Below are 16,777 nucleotides of genomic sequence, written 5' to 3'. Positions count from 1 at the left end.
AAAATCAGAAAAAATCAAATGTCAGAGATTTTACCATTTCATCTTGACGGTTTTCAGGAGCATCAGCATCAGCATCATTCGTGGGATTGTCTTCATCCAATTCAAGGGCTCTCACATTAGAGCAACTTGCTTTGTCAGACATTGGATATTTTGGGCTTTGCTATTGAGGAATTGGAAGAATTGGGGAAATTGGTGTAGTTGGAGTTTTACCGAGCAAGTTGGGATCAAAGTTGGGAATTAGTTGACTGAATTGTTTCAACAAAATTTCCCTCTCTGCTCTGACTGCCTCCTTAACACTTTCCTTTGCCCTGGCCTCTATCTTTTTGGTTTCCTCTCTCACTACTTCCATAACACTTTTCTTCAATTTGTCAGCAATCGACATTATTAATAGAGTTTCTTTTCACGAGTTCTTTCATTTTCAGTTTTCAATTAGGGTTCCAACTTCTTCTATCTCACCTCTTAGGAGGCGATTGTTTGGATGTTGATGTGTGTGTATGTTTGTGTATCTGAAAGACACAAACATACATACATCACCAACGTCCAAAAAATTGTCTCTCTGAATGCAAATCTGTTTTTGCAGTCGTCAAATTTTAGAGGCAATTTGTTTGTACAATATCTGGCCAAGCACTCCCAAGCCAATCCAACAAAAGGGAGGAGAGTCTCACATCGACAAAACACAAAAGAGGGGACTCTCCCTTACTTATAAATGGAGACTCATCTCCTTCAATAAATGAGAGAGTTAGACAGGCTACTAGGGCATCATATAGCTCATAAGGGCCTCATGGGCTTACTCTTAAGCCAATTTACAAGCCCACTGATCATTTGCCTTCAGCCAAATCCTCAGCCTTCTACCCTCCGCCTTGGCCCTCGGCCTTGGCCCTCACCCTCCGCCTTCTCGCCTTCTTTCCTCCTCTTTGGGTCTAACCCTATGTGCAATGTATACAGTCTTTATCATAATGAGAACATACTTCTCCGCCTTGACCCTCAGCCTTGGGCCATCAGATTCGGCCCTCCGCCTTGACCCTCGCCTTCAGCCTCCAGCATTCTTCCTCCTCTCCTTGGGTCTAACCCTATGTGCAATGTATACAGTCTTTATCATAATGAGAACATACTTCTCCGTGGACGTACCCCATTATTCGGGTGAACCACTTACATTTGTCTTCTGTATGCATGCCTATGTACTTACCGAATGCTCTCACATACCGAGGGTCCTCACCTTCATCATCCTCTTCCTCATCTTTAAGTTGGTCTAATTACTACTGTCTAGTTTTTACCTCCAACACAATTATTTGGATGTTGATGTGTGTTTGCGTTTGTGTATTTGGAGGACACAAACACACACAAATCATCAACTTCCAAAAAAATTTCTATCTGAATGCAAATTTGTGGCTGCCTTCGTCAAATCTTGGAGGTAAATTTTTGGATGTTTATGTGTATGTGCTTTCGTGTATCTCAAAGACATGAAGACACACACATCATCAACATCTAAAATATTGTCTTTCTGTGGTCCGATTATGATGAGGAATAGAGTTCCATCTGGTAAGATTTCGTAACTCTTGGGATCTCAGAAAAATCTTATTTTGTCGGCAATTTTCTATATAAACCATAGTGGTTATTCTCAATTCTTGTCATTAAGTTGATCTACAGACGTGGGATAAAAAAATTCAAGAAATAAATAGTTTAAAAAAATACTATTGAGATGATGGTTTATATATAAGGTGAGACGTATAAAGTGAATAAATACAACGGTAATTTTAACTTCACGACGTATCTCTTGGATCTCAGAAAAATCTGATTCTGTCGGTGGTCTTCTATATAAACCGTCATGGTTATTCTCAATTCTTGTCATTAAGTTGGTCTACCGTTGTAGGATACCAAAATAAATAGTAAAAAAAATAAAATTATTAAGACGACGTTTTAGATGTAAGGTTAGACATATAAAGTGAATAAATACGACGGTAATTTTAACTTCACGATGTGGTAAATTTTATTATACAGCGTTAATTGAACAAACCAATGTGGTAAGAGTTAAAGATACCGAGTACACTACAAGAAATAAGTCGATAAATTTATCTTGTCGTGTACATTTATTTAATACGTATTTTGTAATATACCGACGTGGATTCTTTTGACGGAGAAAACTTGGTCGTGTTTATTACGGAGTAAAAACGACGGCTATTTCTTTAAACCGTCATCTTTACTTTCAACGTCTGTGGATTCATACCTTCTACCATTGTTTGTGAGCTCAGAGTTTACTCTGAGGAAAACCTTTTTCAATAAGATGTCGCTTTTTTAATTAGGTGTGTCGTTTTTTAAAAATAATTTCCATCGGTTCGACGGTTGTGTTGAATGAGACGCCGCTCCAAGATTCTCCCAATTCGACATTGGACTCCCCAATGGATCAAGACTCACCAATCCAATGTCAGCCGAGACCTATTGGGAGAAAGACGGCAAATGCCAAGAGAGGGAGTACTTCAAACAATGAATGTGCACAATTTTTGGAGCAAATTGCTAGGAATGGCGCACTGAGAATTGAGAGAGACATGAAAAGAGAAGAAGCGGACAAGGCACGACATGAAGCATTTGCAATTTAAAGGCAGCATGCACAAGAACATGACATGGAGGACAAAGAGATGAAAATCATGGCCATGGATACAAGCCATATGTCTCCTGAAACAAAGTCCTATTGGAAGCTAAAATGAAGGGATGTTATGAGAAGAAAGTTTTTCCATGTCGATGGACCTAGCAACTCAGATTGGTTAAATGATCAAAACCATTAGGTTGTATTGAAAGAGTTGTCATATATATTAATGTGTTGTATTGTTTCCCTTTTATTCAATATGTATTAATTTTTTGTATGTTGTCCCTTTTATTCAATAAAGAAAGCATTAAAAAAATATAGCTATTTATCAAAAACATTTTATACATCAAAACTTCACATAATTAAAAACAAACCTTAATTCATTACAAACCACACACAAAACAAAGCATAATTAAAAAAAAGCATAATTCCAAACAAAGCATAATTATAAATAAAGCATTAAACTTCACTTCATCCACTGTGATTGCCTTTCATCTCCCACAAGTGCTTGATCAAGTCAACTTAATGTCTCTCGTGAACATACGCAGATTGCATTTCCTGATAACGATCAATCATGGGGTTGTTGTATCGACCATCCCGAATTAACGGTTCGTGCTCCATTGATTGTCCATTTGCTCCCATCGGCCTTTCATAAATTCTAGTCAATGTCGTGTTCATGGGATCGAGTTCGAACACCTCTGTAGCATCATAATCATACTCATCCTCCACAATCATGTTATGGAGGATGATGCAAGTCATCATAATGCTCCGCAACACCTCCTCATCAAGCATCCAAGCAACACCCCTGATAATTGCCCAATGAGCTTGCAAGATACTAAAACACCTTTCCACGTCTTTCCTATAACCTTCTTCAAAGGTAGCAAAGCTTTTTTCCTTCTCGGATTGGGGATTCAGAATTATTTTCACTAATGTAGTCCACCTCGGATAAATTCCATCGGCGAGGTAGTATGCACTTGAGTATACGGTATTGTTGATTCTGTATGTGATTTGGGTGGAATGACCTCTCAAGATATCGTTGAATACCGGGGATTAACCAAGCACATTGAGGTCATTCTGTGATCCGGCAACTCCGAAGAAGGCATGCCAAACCCAAGTGTCGAATGAAGCTACAACCACCAAAATTATATTTTTTGGCCCTTTCGATTCCCATAATCTCTTTGCCAAAGCAGTTGTAAGTTTTTGCTCCAGGAGAAGGCCCAAAACCCTAACAGCATAATACTTCTGAACGAACTCTATGTCGTAATTGCAAATATCATGCATGATTTTTCGGAACAAACAAGGCTGCATTCTATATCTCTCTAGAAAATGAGAAACATGATATAACGAATTTGGAATAAAGTAATATTCCAAGAGATTTTTACCCCGAGACTGCCTATGTCTGTCCATGTTCGGGGCATGACGACGGTGGTGTTGCCTTGATTCATTGAGCATACATACCGCTACAACCATTTCTTCCTCCTTTTCAACGACCTCACGATCTTCTTCAGCACGTCTGCGCCTGATTTCTTCCTCTTCATGCTCTTGCCTATCCAACACCCTCCTCAGGTTAGACATTGAGAGTAGAATGTGTTTTGTAAAATCTGAGAAATGAAAGAATAGAGAAGATATGGTGTGAGAGGTATGAGTTAAGGGTGTAGTTTTATAGAGGGATTGAAAAGATAGAGATGACACATGGTGCAAGATGGTGAAAATCTTATCTAAAATATGATATTATAATTCTTTAATAAATATCCGAAAATCTTATATAACATGGGACACGTGGCGCAATTTTAGAGAGTGAAAATCTTATATGAAATAAGACACGTGGCAACCGAGAATCTTATATTAAATTTGATGGACACATGGCAACCGAAAATCTTATCCAAAAATTTAATCTGAAAATTTTATCCGAAAATGTTATCTGAAATTTTAGGCAAGAATTTTATAATAAATAGTGACATGTGGCAACCGAAAATAAATTAAAGTGAAATAGTATTTGCCCTTGCCCTTGCCTTTGGGGTGGAACCAAAAAGGGAAGGCTGCCACTATTCATGTGAATAGTGTCAAACCTTGTCTTGCCTATGCCTTGCCCTTACCCTTTGGCGTGGAGGTGCTCTAATGTAGAGATAGTCTTGTGCTGTGTGCAATGGGTTAATGACACCAATAAAATAATAAATGAGCTTCGAATATCAGATGTGTTTTCAACTATTGGATGAAGAAACATCCAAAGGCTAAGGTGTGTCAAGAAGTGTAGCTTTTTGTGTGTCCCGATCTTGACTCTTTTTATCTATTTAAGTTTGATTAATGTACTGGCCCATGCATTACACATGATTATATATATATATATATAATTAGTATAATGAAGAAACTAAAAAACTATGGGAGAATGATCGAACTTGGGTGTAAGGAGACACATTCACTGTTATTATACCCAAATTTACAGACAATCTCATTCCTTAAAATGCCATAATTAATTAAAGTCAGTCTGGGATCTTGGCTAGGGAAGTAACTATTAAAATTATAAATACCCTATATAATTCAAATTTTATTAAGTTCCCCAAGTCAAAGAAACAACTCACATAGTTTGTGCTAATTATAATACTAATACGGTATCTAACTCCAACTTTCTACACATAATAAATCTACAGGTCTCAAATGAAAGCTGCAGTTGTTGAAGGAGGAATTCCATTTAACCCATGGCATGCAAACTTTTGAGTTTCTAGGTTTGGACCCCAGGTTTAATCAAGTGTTCAACACAGCAATGTTTAACCACAACATCATTGTCATCAAGAAACTTCTTCGCATCTACAAGGGTTTTCAAGACAAGAACCTCACACAACTTGTTGATGTTGGTGGTGGCTTTTGAGTGACCCATAATCTGGTCACATCTAGATATCCCCATATAAGGGGTATCAATTACGACTTGCCCCATGTCGTAAATCATGCCCCTTCCTATCCTGGTAGGACTTTAATTTATTTGATTCAATGTGAAATCTTAGTTTTTACTTCATTGGAAGCAGTGTGCAGCATAAAATGGGAGTTAAATTTTTTTTTGCAGTTGTGGAACATGTTGGAGGAGACATGTTTGCTAGTGTTCCAAGTGGGGATGCCATTTTATGAAGGTAATTTTTGAATTTCTCAAGCATTTATTAAATTTTTGGTTTTCTTCTTTAGTTTAACAATGGTAACTATATATATGAAGCTGTTCTACTTGTCTTCTGATACATTTGTTTGTAGTGGATACTTCATAATTGGAGCGTTGAACACTGCCTAAAGCTGTTGAAGAATTTTTACAAAGCTATTCCAGACAAGGGAAAAGTGATTGTTGTGGAAGAACTACTTCCAGCTATGCCAAATACTGGCACTGCTGTGAAAAGCATGTTATTAAAAATTGTGTTTTCCTTTTCTATAAAATTTTTATTCAAACTTTTAGATATAAATAATAAATAAAACAAAGCTTAAATAGTAAAATAAAAATAAAGAGACAAATAAATAAATAAATAGAATAAGTTAAGATTAAGAAAGCAAGTCTGGTATAGTGAAAGCACGTCAAAGACGATGTCCTAAAGCCTTTGTATTCTCCTTACGTGCAGGTAATGACGGTCTACAAGACTCCAAGATACGACCCCAATATGCCGGCTTAAGGTCCGCTATGAGCACATTCACAGTCGGATGGAAATCCCCAAGCCAAAGAATCGTTGCCCAAAAATAATATGGAAAGTATGGTATATATGAAAGTATGAGAATAGAGAAATTAAAGACACTACAACAGGGATTAATTAAGGTTAAAGGTTTGGAAATTATGTATTAAGAGAAGACAATGAAAGAGATCAACTATCCAGTAGAACAAATCTTTCATTCTGCTTTGGTCAACGAGTAAAACAAATCTTTCTAATCTTCCTTTTCTGGACACAAAACACAGAGTTCAAAAGTTAAATTGAGATTTGTTGTGAAGTCAAGAATGTTGAGACCAAAATGATAAAGCCCACTACCTAATTGATTGAAGAAGAATAATGGTGAAGTTTGTCTGCCAACACCCACGTGAAGCCAAAGAAATATGAGTAAGCAGCCACAGAATTCTGCCTACAAATAAGGCTTCCCCCTTCCTTTGACACACACACCATCTCACACACCATCTGAGAAGAAATGAGAGCCCAGACAGAGAGGAAAGAAAGGAAGGAAAAAAAAGAGGGTGAGTGAGTGGAGAGCAAAAGAGAACAGAGAGAAATAACTTGATGTAATCGGCATCTTGTGTGGCTTGTTACGAATAAAATATAAAAAAGACCTGCCTAGCAATCACCAACCCCATGTGTCAAAATAAGTATAGCCGACCGGCTATACCAAGGTATTTTTTTTTTTTAAATATTTAAAGAAAATGTATAGCTATACTTGTTTTGACTGGGGCCTAATCGCTAGTTTTTTCTGTGCGGCTGTACTGTATAAAAAAATATATATAGTATAGCCGTTCAGCTATACGTTTAAATATTTTTTTTTTCCCTGACTTTAGAGAAAACCCAAGTTTTATGTCTAACTACAAACAAGTGTATACCAATCTAAAATGTTGAAATAGTCAGGTTTGTCGTCCGAGGCTACTAGGGGACTATGAGCACTCTATTCGCATTGCCTTTGTTGAGTTTGTGATGGTAATTGCTTATTTCTCAATGCTTTGCATGCTGTATCTTTATTTTCTTAGTATTGTTACATGGTCACCTGTTTAGTAGTTTAATCACTACACTAGCAATGAGTTTCAGAACGTAAAAATAGACAGTCCAATCCAATGGCTTCTTCGTTGGAGGGGAAAATCCATCCCAAAATAAATCTGAGCCTGAGGATTAAATTACAAAGGAAGAGGAAGAAAGCTTCTGCTATGCCATGCAGCTGGTGGGTTCTTATGCGCTGTCCATATCTCTGCAATCAGCAATTCAGCTTGGCTTTTTCGACATCATATCCAGAGAAGCTAAATCTTCGTCTGAGATTGCAGCCAAGATTGGCACCCATGATGATGGATAGGATCCTTAGGCTCCTCGCCAGCAGGTCTTCTCCTTTTTATTTTTATTCAATAGTGCGGCCGCGCGGCTATAACTCGGGTATTATATATTTTTTAAATAGTCTAGCCGGGCGGCGATACCTGTTTTGAAACCTGGGGCAATAATCGCTAGCAGGTTCTTTTATTTTATTTTTATTAAATAGTATAGCCGATCGGCTATACTCGAGTAATTTTTTCGAAATAGTATAGCCGGGCGGCTGTACTGATGTATAGCCGCCTAGCTATACTTGTTTTGAGACGTGGGCTCGTAGTCGCTAGGCAGGTCCTCTTGTTTTAATTTTATTAAATAGTATAGCCACACGGCGTTACGTGGGTTATATTTTTAAAAAAAATCGTGTAGCCCCCCGGCTATACTTGTTTTGACACAAGGGCAATAATCTCTAGGCAGGCCCCTTTTTTTATAATTAAATCGTATACCCGCATGGCTATCCGCGAGTATTTTTTATTTTTTTAAAATAGGATAGCCGTGAGGCTATATTTGTTTTGACACGTGGCCACCTAATCACTAGGCAAGTCCTCTTCTTTTTATTTAAAAAATGGTATAGCCACTATACTTGTTTTGACACGTGGGACCTAATCGCTAGGCGCTTTTTTTTTTAAAAATAAATAGTATAGCCGGGCTGCTATACTCGGGTATTTTTATTATTATTTTATTTAAATAGTATACCTGGACGGCTTTACTGGAGTATTTTTTTATAATTATTTTTTATAAATAGTATAGCCGAAACAAATTACAAGGTGCGGAAACAAATTATTGTACTATAGTTACATGTATCTCGCTGACAAAGTGAAGAATGTTCACATATGTATCAACAAGGAGTTTTTTCATCTGCCATTGCTACCCTCTCGAGGAGTACTACATGCATGAATGGCCCTCCAACCCTCCATCTTTCAGGTACATAGAAGTATACAAGAAAGAGGTCGGCTGTTTGGAAATTTATGTTGTCAGACAAATACTTATATGTAACATGCACTTAGCATGTTAATTGTGTTGCGAGACTGTTAATCTATAATGACTCTACCTTGATCCTCTTTGAAATTCTGGGACAGGGGCCTCAACACTCGATCCTCTTTGGATTTGTTTAAGACTACCTCTCATGCTTAATCATTTCATTTAGCCCTCAATAATCTCTTATGCTTAATGCTGTTGTTGAACCTCTCAGAGCGTCCTGATTAGTAGTATTAAATTAATAATACAAAAAATATTAGCAAAACGATCTCAAGGTTTAGTCGACTTTCATTTAGTGGGTAATGTTGAATCAAATCAATTAATTGTTCAGCACCCCCTTAATTTATTGAATTACACTTAATTACTCTACAACAGGGATTAATTAAGGTTAAAGGTTTGGAAATTATTTATTAAGAGAAGACAATGAAAGAGATCAACTATCCAGTAGAACAAATCTTTCATTCTGCTTTGCTCAACGAGTAAAACAAATCTTTCTAATCTTCCTTTTCTGACACAAAACACAGAGTTCAAATGTTAAATTGAGACTTGTTGTAAAGTCAAGAATGTTGAATCCAAAATGATAGAGCCCACTACCTAATTGATTGAAGAAAAATAATGGTAAAGCTTGTCTGCCAACACCCACGTGAAGCCAAATAAATATGAGTAAGCAGCCACAGAATTCTGCCTACATATAAGGCTTCCCCCTTCCTTTGACACACACACCATCCGAGAAGAAATGAGAGCGCAGGCAGAGAGGAAAGAAAGGAAGGAAAGAAAGAGGGTGAGTGAGTGAAGAGAAAAAAAGAGCAGAGAGAAAAGTCAGTGAGCCACGTATATTGTAAACACTAAAATTGTAGCCTTATTCTTTTATATAGTGGAAAAGTTACTGCTACTGTTCTCCAAGGACATAGGCAAGGCCGAACCTCGTTAAATATTGTGTCTTATTTACTTTACGTACAACTCAATATTTTAGCATATCCCGTTCATTTTACAACAAGATGGGCATTTTTTTATATATCTTAGCCAAAAAGGCTCTACAGCGTTAAGCCTTTAGCCCTAGTGTGTGTCCAAGTACTTTGTGACAAATGAATGGTGCTTTCTTGCGAAATTCTATAGTGAGGATGTTATATGTGAACTCCTCATGCAGACCTTCATATTAGTCAAATGATCATTTCATTATCTTAAGTAACATTACTATTCAGATGAATCATGTGGTTAATTAGCGATATATTGATGAAAATGTCAAGATGTTTTAAATTATATCCTTATTTCATACAAAATTAGCCAATTAAGTAGAGATTAAGAAAAACCATTTTCTAAAATAGCCAATCCGCAAAACCAATGTACTAGATTAGCATGAAAAACATGCATTTGCAACAGAGCAAAAGATTGTCAATCTTCTTGATTCAGAGCCTTTGTCTAATTCACAAATGAATAGGTCACACGCTAGTAAAGTACCACCACATGTAACATAATTCTAGGTGTTCATCATTCTACGGGTGGGTACGGGGTCCTTGTCGATTCATTACTTAAATCACTCATTTGCAACAGAGCAAAAGATAGTCAATCTTCTTGATTCAGAGCTTTGTCTAATTCACAAATGAATAGGTCTCACGCTTGTAAAGTACCACCACATGTAACATAATTCTAGGTGTTCATCATTCTACGGGTGGGTACGGGGTCCTTGTCGATTCATTACTTCAATCACTCAACACTTACCACTTCAGGAAAAGTTGTTTGGTAATTGATACGTACCATCCTTGCAGGGTCATCCCTGAGATTTTGAGGGCCCTGTGCGAAAAACCATTTTCTAAAATAGCAAATCCGCAAACCAATTTACTAGATTAGCATGAAAACATGCATTTGCAACAGAGCAAAAGATAGTCAATCTTCTTGATTCAAAGTAGTCAATCTTCTTGATTCAAAGTAGTCAATCTTCTTGATTCAGAGCCTTTGTCTAATTCACAAATGAATAGGTCTCACGCTTGTAAAGTACAACCACGTATAACATAATTTTAGGTGTTCATCATGCTAGGGGTACAGGGTCCTGGTCGATTCATTACTTCAATCACTCAACACCTACCACTTCTGGAAAAGTTGTTTGGTAATTGGTACGTACCATCTTGCAGGTGTACCCTGAGATTTTAAGGGTCCTATGCGAAACTTAAATTGGGGCCTCACATAATCTAATACGAAAATGCTATAAAAACTTGTCATAACTTAATGTCATACACAATTTTTTTAGAACAAAAGTCACCATCAATAAATATGTAATGACAATCAGAAATCAAATTCATAAAAATTTAAATGTTTCCATTTGATAAAGTTAAATGTTTGGTACAAAAATAAGCTCCTTGTGCCCCTATAAGGTCCCTTTCTTATGGCTGCTGCAGATTGGACACAGGCCAATATGGAAAAAACTAGAAAACCCATCCGCTCTCTCACTGCGCTTTCTTGGCAATATCCGAATGAAGGAGTGATTAAAATAAATACCGACAGGTGCATAAAAGGTGAGGATGGACGCATTGCTGCTGGGGGTGTACTATGGGATAGTTCTAGGCAGTGGATGAGAGGCTTTGCTGTCAATCTTGGTGTAGGACAAGTCTTGGAAGCTGAGTTATGGGGCATCTATCTTGGACTAAAACTTGCTTGGGACATAGGTTGTAGTGCAGTTGTGCTTGAGTCTGACTCAGCGACCGCGGTACACCTTCTTAACAAAAATGTGGAAGACCTTCATCCTCTTGCTACTATGTTGTGGGGATGCAAGGACTATATAAACAAAAACTGGGTTTGTTCTATTCATCATGTATATCGTGAGTGCAACATGGTTGCAGATAAACTAGCTGAATTAGGTTCATGTCTTGAGTTGGGTCTGTCAACTTTCCAGGACCCTCCTGACAGTATTAGGTCCTTTCTTAGTGAAGATTTACTTGGAGTTTGTAGGCCTCGAGCCATTGTTTAATTTCTTTGTTGGTCATTAGCCCCGTTTCTTCACCCAAAAAAAAAAAACTATTACGAGAGCTTTTTCCCCAAAAGAAAAAAAAAACACAGCCAGTACAATACTAATGTCTGAAAATTGATCTTCTTGAATTTTTAGAAGAGAAATCATCAATCAAATGTTCATAATCAAGTTTTTCTAAAAGTTCACTTTCAATTGAAATCAAAGCTAGTCCGTGTAATCATTCTTGAGACATAGTTGATCACAAGTATGATTTTAACATTTTTAATTTTGAAAAATTTATTTCTGCAGATGCAACAGTAACAGGAATAATCAATAGGATTCTATATGCAATGAATGTATTTGGAAAACAATTTAATCTTTTCAAGAAATTTAATATTGCAGTGGCTGCGATATTTTCTTTTGGTAAAAGCTCCCGTAAAACTTTCAACTCAACAAATAAATCCTCCCCATCAACATCAGAAAACTTGTCATTTTTCAAAATGCTTTCCAGATGACTGCAACTATTCTTCAAATCGCAATCATCCAATGAATTTAACTTCTCTGAAGTAAACAAAAACCCAAAAATATTTTCATACTCTTGATATTGTTGAAACCTTCTCCGTAAAGAACCAATAGCTTGATCTACTAAATACAAGAAATAATCAATTCTAAACTTTTCTTCAGCTAATTCAGGAACTAATTGGGATGGCTCACAAGTATTCTCATAAAAAAAAATTTCTCTACGAATTTTTCGCTTCTCAAGAAACACCGGGTCAATTCCCATGTCAATAGCAATTTCTTTAGCAGTACTCATAGCTTCTGTAAACCCATTTTCTCTATACTTTTCAAAAAAAATTAATCAACCCTTTCACTTTATCAATAGCAACATCAATAAGCATGTCTTCAGATTGTAAGTTTTTGCTAACTACATTGACAGCATCTAACATATCATACCAAATAACCATCCCCAATAAGAACTCAAAATTTCCAAGTTCGTATGTTGCCAAAGAATTAGTTCACTTGTTATTTTGGAGTCACCGTCACTTTCTGCTAGTTGAAGTAAAGCTTCTCTTAAATATGGAGCTTGGAATCTTATTGCTCTTACACTTTCAATACGACTTTCCCAACGTGTAACTAACAATGATTTCAGAGTTTAGTGTTTAACATTATCTTTCAATATCTTCCACTGCTTTGTAGAATTATCAAACAATGTATAAATACGTTGTATGACTCCAAAAAAGTATTTTGCTTTTCCACAAGAGTTTGCAATAACACAAAGTGTTAAATTAAGACTATGACAACCACAAGGTGTGTACAATGCTCTAGGATTTACATTCAAAAGTTTTCTTTGGACACCTTGGTATTTCCCACTCATATTTGATCCATTGTCATAGCATTGTCCTCTCACATTATCAATATCAAGCTTAAGTTGTTGCAACTCTTCAAAAAGTCCTTGTCCTGTTGTATCATTCACAAGCAAAAATTCCAAAAAGAATTCTTCAGTCTTTATTGGATTAGTAGAGACATCCACACATCTTACTATCAAACTCATTTTTGTTCTTGGTTGCTAGCATCTGGAGTACAATCAAGAATCACAAAAAAATATTTAGCTTCTTCAATCTTTTTAATTATTGCACTTTTGAGTTCAAAAGCTAACAAAAGTATCAATTCATTTTGAATCTTATGACTAAGATAATGATAATGAATCTCTTTATCATCCATACATCAAATATGCTCCTTCATAACTGGATCCCACTTTGCAATCATTTTCACTGGGCCCATAAAATGTCCATTGTTAATATCATGGATCTTCTCATTACTTCCACAAAAAGCCAAACTATATTTTCCAATATATTTCACAATTGATCCTTGATACATCATCACTTTGGGAGAAGTTATAATGAAGTGAACATAGTAGGCAGTCTTCTTTTCTCGAGGATTCTCGAAATAACTTGATGTAATCGGCATCTTGTGTGGCTTGTTACGAATTTTACTTAAAAGATCAGAACAAATTAAAAACATTAAAATATGTAGTTATAACCAACAAAAATAAAATTAAAATGACAACTATTTAATTAAGTGGTTGAATTAATAACTTCGAAATCAAGTGATATTTTTGCAAAGATAATGTGGGAACCTAATTTTAAGCAAACCTTAGGTCAAATATTTCCTTCCATTTGGGGAATATTTGATTTGGGGATTCTTGCCTTGATTAGGGATTTGATTCGCATTAAATCCCTAGTTGATTTGAATCTCCTAAAATCAGAAAAATAATTCCTTTTCCAACAAGGATTATTTTTCTCCAAACCCTAACCCTCCGAGACCACTATAAAAGGATGGCTACGCACAAGGGTTGAGGTACGTCTAAAATCTCTACTGAGAGCACGAGATATACTCAAAGCGTGCTCCAAACCTACTTTTTCAATCCACCGAAGCCTTCCAAACAACCATGGTTGGAAGCAAACGCCTTAGGAGCAAAACCACGGCGACGGCGCACTCCAAAAAGGCCGAAGCCTCGCTGCCACCACGAGGTACAGCTGCTGCCAGCGATTTGCAGCAACCTCCCATCGCTGCCAGCATGTTCCAGCAGCTTCCCAGTGAGATCCAGCAACATCCCATGGCTGCCAGCGGGTTCCAGCAGCTCCCCAGCCAGTTTCAGCAGCCTCCCATGGCTGCCCCAGGGATTTCCAGCAGCGTCCCATGGCTGCCAGCGCGCTCCAGCAGCCCCTCGTGGCTGCCCATGCTGTCAGCTACGCAACCTCTCCAAACAACTGCTATAGCAACCAGAACGCAGCAGCAGCAGTGCCATGTGGCTGCTGAAATTGCAGCGCAGCCACACAGCCCTGTGGCCTCCTCCGTCGTGCAACCGCAAGGTCTAGGTGCCGGTGCCGCCACCCATGATAGTGCCGCCATTCGTAACCACCTCAATGCCATCTCGGACCATTCCTCAGTCTTGGAGCAAATCCATTCACTCCCTCCTTTGCAACCACACTTGACGTATGCACCTGTGTACACATCTAATGGAGCCCTAGCCCATACGTCATTGGGCCCGATCCACACCTCTTTACCCGACCTATGCAGTCAAGTGGGCCTTAATTCAAGGGTTGATCAATTCGCGCAAAGGGTCGATGACCAAAACAACCTAATTGGCCAACTTCTCAGGCAGATCAACTTGAATCAAGGCCCTAACTTTGGAGCCCATAGCGAGAAGAGAAGGATCTGCGAGCATACTTGGCGAGCATTTTAAGGATCGGACTAGTCGATCGAGACGGTGGCGGGGAGAGAACAAGATCAGCCGTGACAAGACGCGACATCGCAAGCCATACTGAGTCGATCGATGATCCATTCAAGATTGGGCTCACAAGGGGCACGATTGTGTGACGAATGCAACAACCGACGCTCACTAACCCGCTCAAGAACCAACTTGCGGTGACAACTCGTGGAGGAATCTTTGCAAGCTCAATCGCCTCACGGGCAGGGCAACAAGGAGGTCAACCTCTTCAAATCGACAAGGAAGTCAACCATCCCCTCCGAATCACGAGGGTCGCCAACGTGATCGGCAAGCCATGTCGCGGAGGAAGTCGAGAAGCCCGTAAACGACCGACCGTAACAAAGATTGGTGGAAATTTCGAAGATGCTCTACGCAGGAGGTGGACCAAGCAAACTCTACGCCTTTCGCCAAATCGAGCAGGTGCTCCCCAAAGAAATTCTCAACTCCTTCATTCGTTCATTTCAAGGGGGATTCTCGATCCGAGAGCCATCTAAAGCAGGTTCAAAGTGCCATGATCTTCTACAAGGCCAACGATGCAGCTGATGTGCAAGGTGTTTACAATGACCTTGCTAGGAGTAGCCCAAGACTGGTTCTACACCGCCATCCGGGTCGATCAACAGCTTCAAGGAGCTAGCTTACGTCTCCACCAAAGAATACACTTCTTACCGGACAATCAAGAAGAACCCTGACCATCTGTTCAACATGCGCAAGAAGTACGATGAATCCCTCCGAAATTACATCAAGAGGTTCAAAGCATATAAGGCAAACATCATTGGATGTGACGATCGAATCGCGTCATCGGCCTTCAAAAGGGGCTTGCCAATTGAGTGTGAGCTGTATCGCGAACTGACCATCTCTCCCTGCCAAACACTAGGAGAAGTCTTCACGACAATAGAGCGTTATGCACTTTGGGATGATGACCGAACCGCCTCAAAGAAAGCTGCCAAGCAAGCCGATTAACCGGTTGAGTTGGCAAGCCAAAGAAACTGCATGATAAAAGACAAGGATGGAGGCAAGCGCGGATTATAGCCTCGGGAGGTGCTCAAACAGCGGTGAGAGCTACACCAAGTTCATTATCTCAATACAGCAGATCCTAGCCCAAGTAAAGAACATGCATTGGTTAAAGAAACCATCGCCTTTGAAGGGAAACCCAGCCAAGAAGGATACCAGTAGATACTGCAAATTCCATGAAGGGCACGGTCATTACACAAATGACTGCTTCACTGGAAAAACACCTTGAAGAACTGGTTGGAGACGACCATTGTAAGGAATTCATCGCAAGAGGGGCTATCCATCAAATCAAAGATCGCGACGCAGCTACCAACGAACCTCCACGAAAAAATTCATACGGATCGACGATCCTTACCGACTCTAAGAGCCCGAGCTGACCACCGAGGAACAAGAGAGAAAGATCATGCAAGCGACAAGAGTAAATCTCCCAAGCCGTCACCAGCTACCCAGTCATGAAAGACGATCTTGGCATCATCTTTTAAGGGAAGGAAGTTCAAGACAATGGAATGCCCATCACCTCCGAAGGTACTATCCATGAAGCTCTTCGCCTACCAACTTGGCTCCAAGCAGGCGGCCAAGCCTTTCGCACCTCCATTGAAACAAGTTACTTTTGATGTTACTCCTGCAACTCATCTTTTTAGTTCAATAAAACAATGTAGTCACACAGACATCAATATAAGTTCAAGCTTTTCTTTCCAATGGGGTGTTCACAAATGCAATCGACATGTCTCCGGACGTAAGCCAAACAGGCCACACTCATCGACACGTCTCGGACATAGGCCAAACGGGCCATTCTCGCCGACACGTCTCCGAGCGTAGGTCAAACGGGCTCTCGTCGACACGCTCTAGGTCAAACGTGCAACTCTCGCCGACACGCCTCGGCGTAGGCCAAACGGGCCATATTCATCAACACGTAGGCCAAACGCAGGCCACTCTCATCGACACTTCCAATGGGGTGTTCACAAATGCAATTAACA

The 16,777-nt window shown here is 38.9% G+C and overlaps 2 pseudogenes; one reads left to right on the top strand and one right to left on the bottom strand.

Annotated features, from left to right (window-relative positions):
- The first annotated feature begins 5,236 nt into the window (after nucleotides 1-5,236).
- Nucleotides 5,237-6,225, top strand: LOC148917374 (isoflavone 3'-O-methyltransferase 4-like; annotated as a pseudogene).
- Nucleotides 6,226-11,639: 5,414 nt separating this feature from the next.
- Nucleotides 11,640-12,483, bottom strand: LOC148917373 (uncharacterized; annotated as a pseudogene).
- Between the last annotated feature and the right edge of the window lie 4,294 nt (nucleotides 12,484-16,777).

The sequence above is a fragment of the Prunus mume genome, linkage group LG5 (assembly GCF_029339155.1).
Source record: "Prunus mume cultivar Tortuosa linkage group LG5, ASM2933915v1, whole genome shotgun sequence".
Classification (NCBI taxonomy): Eukaryota; Viridiplantae; Streptophyta; class Magnoliopsida; order Rosales; family Rosaceae; genus Prunus; species Prunus mume.
The sequence above is the reverse complement of the archived record's forward strand: the minus strand, read 5'-3'. Positions and strand labels throughout refer to the sequence as shown.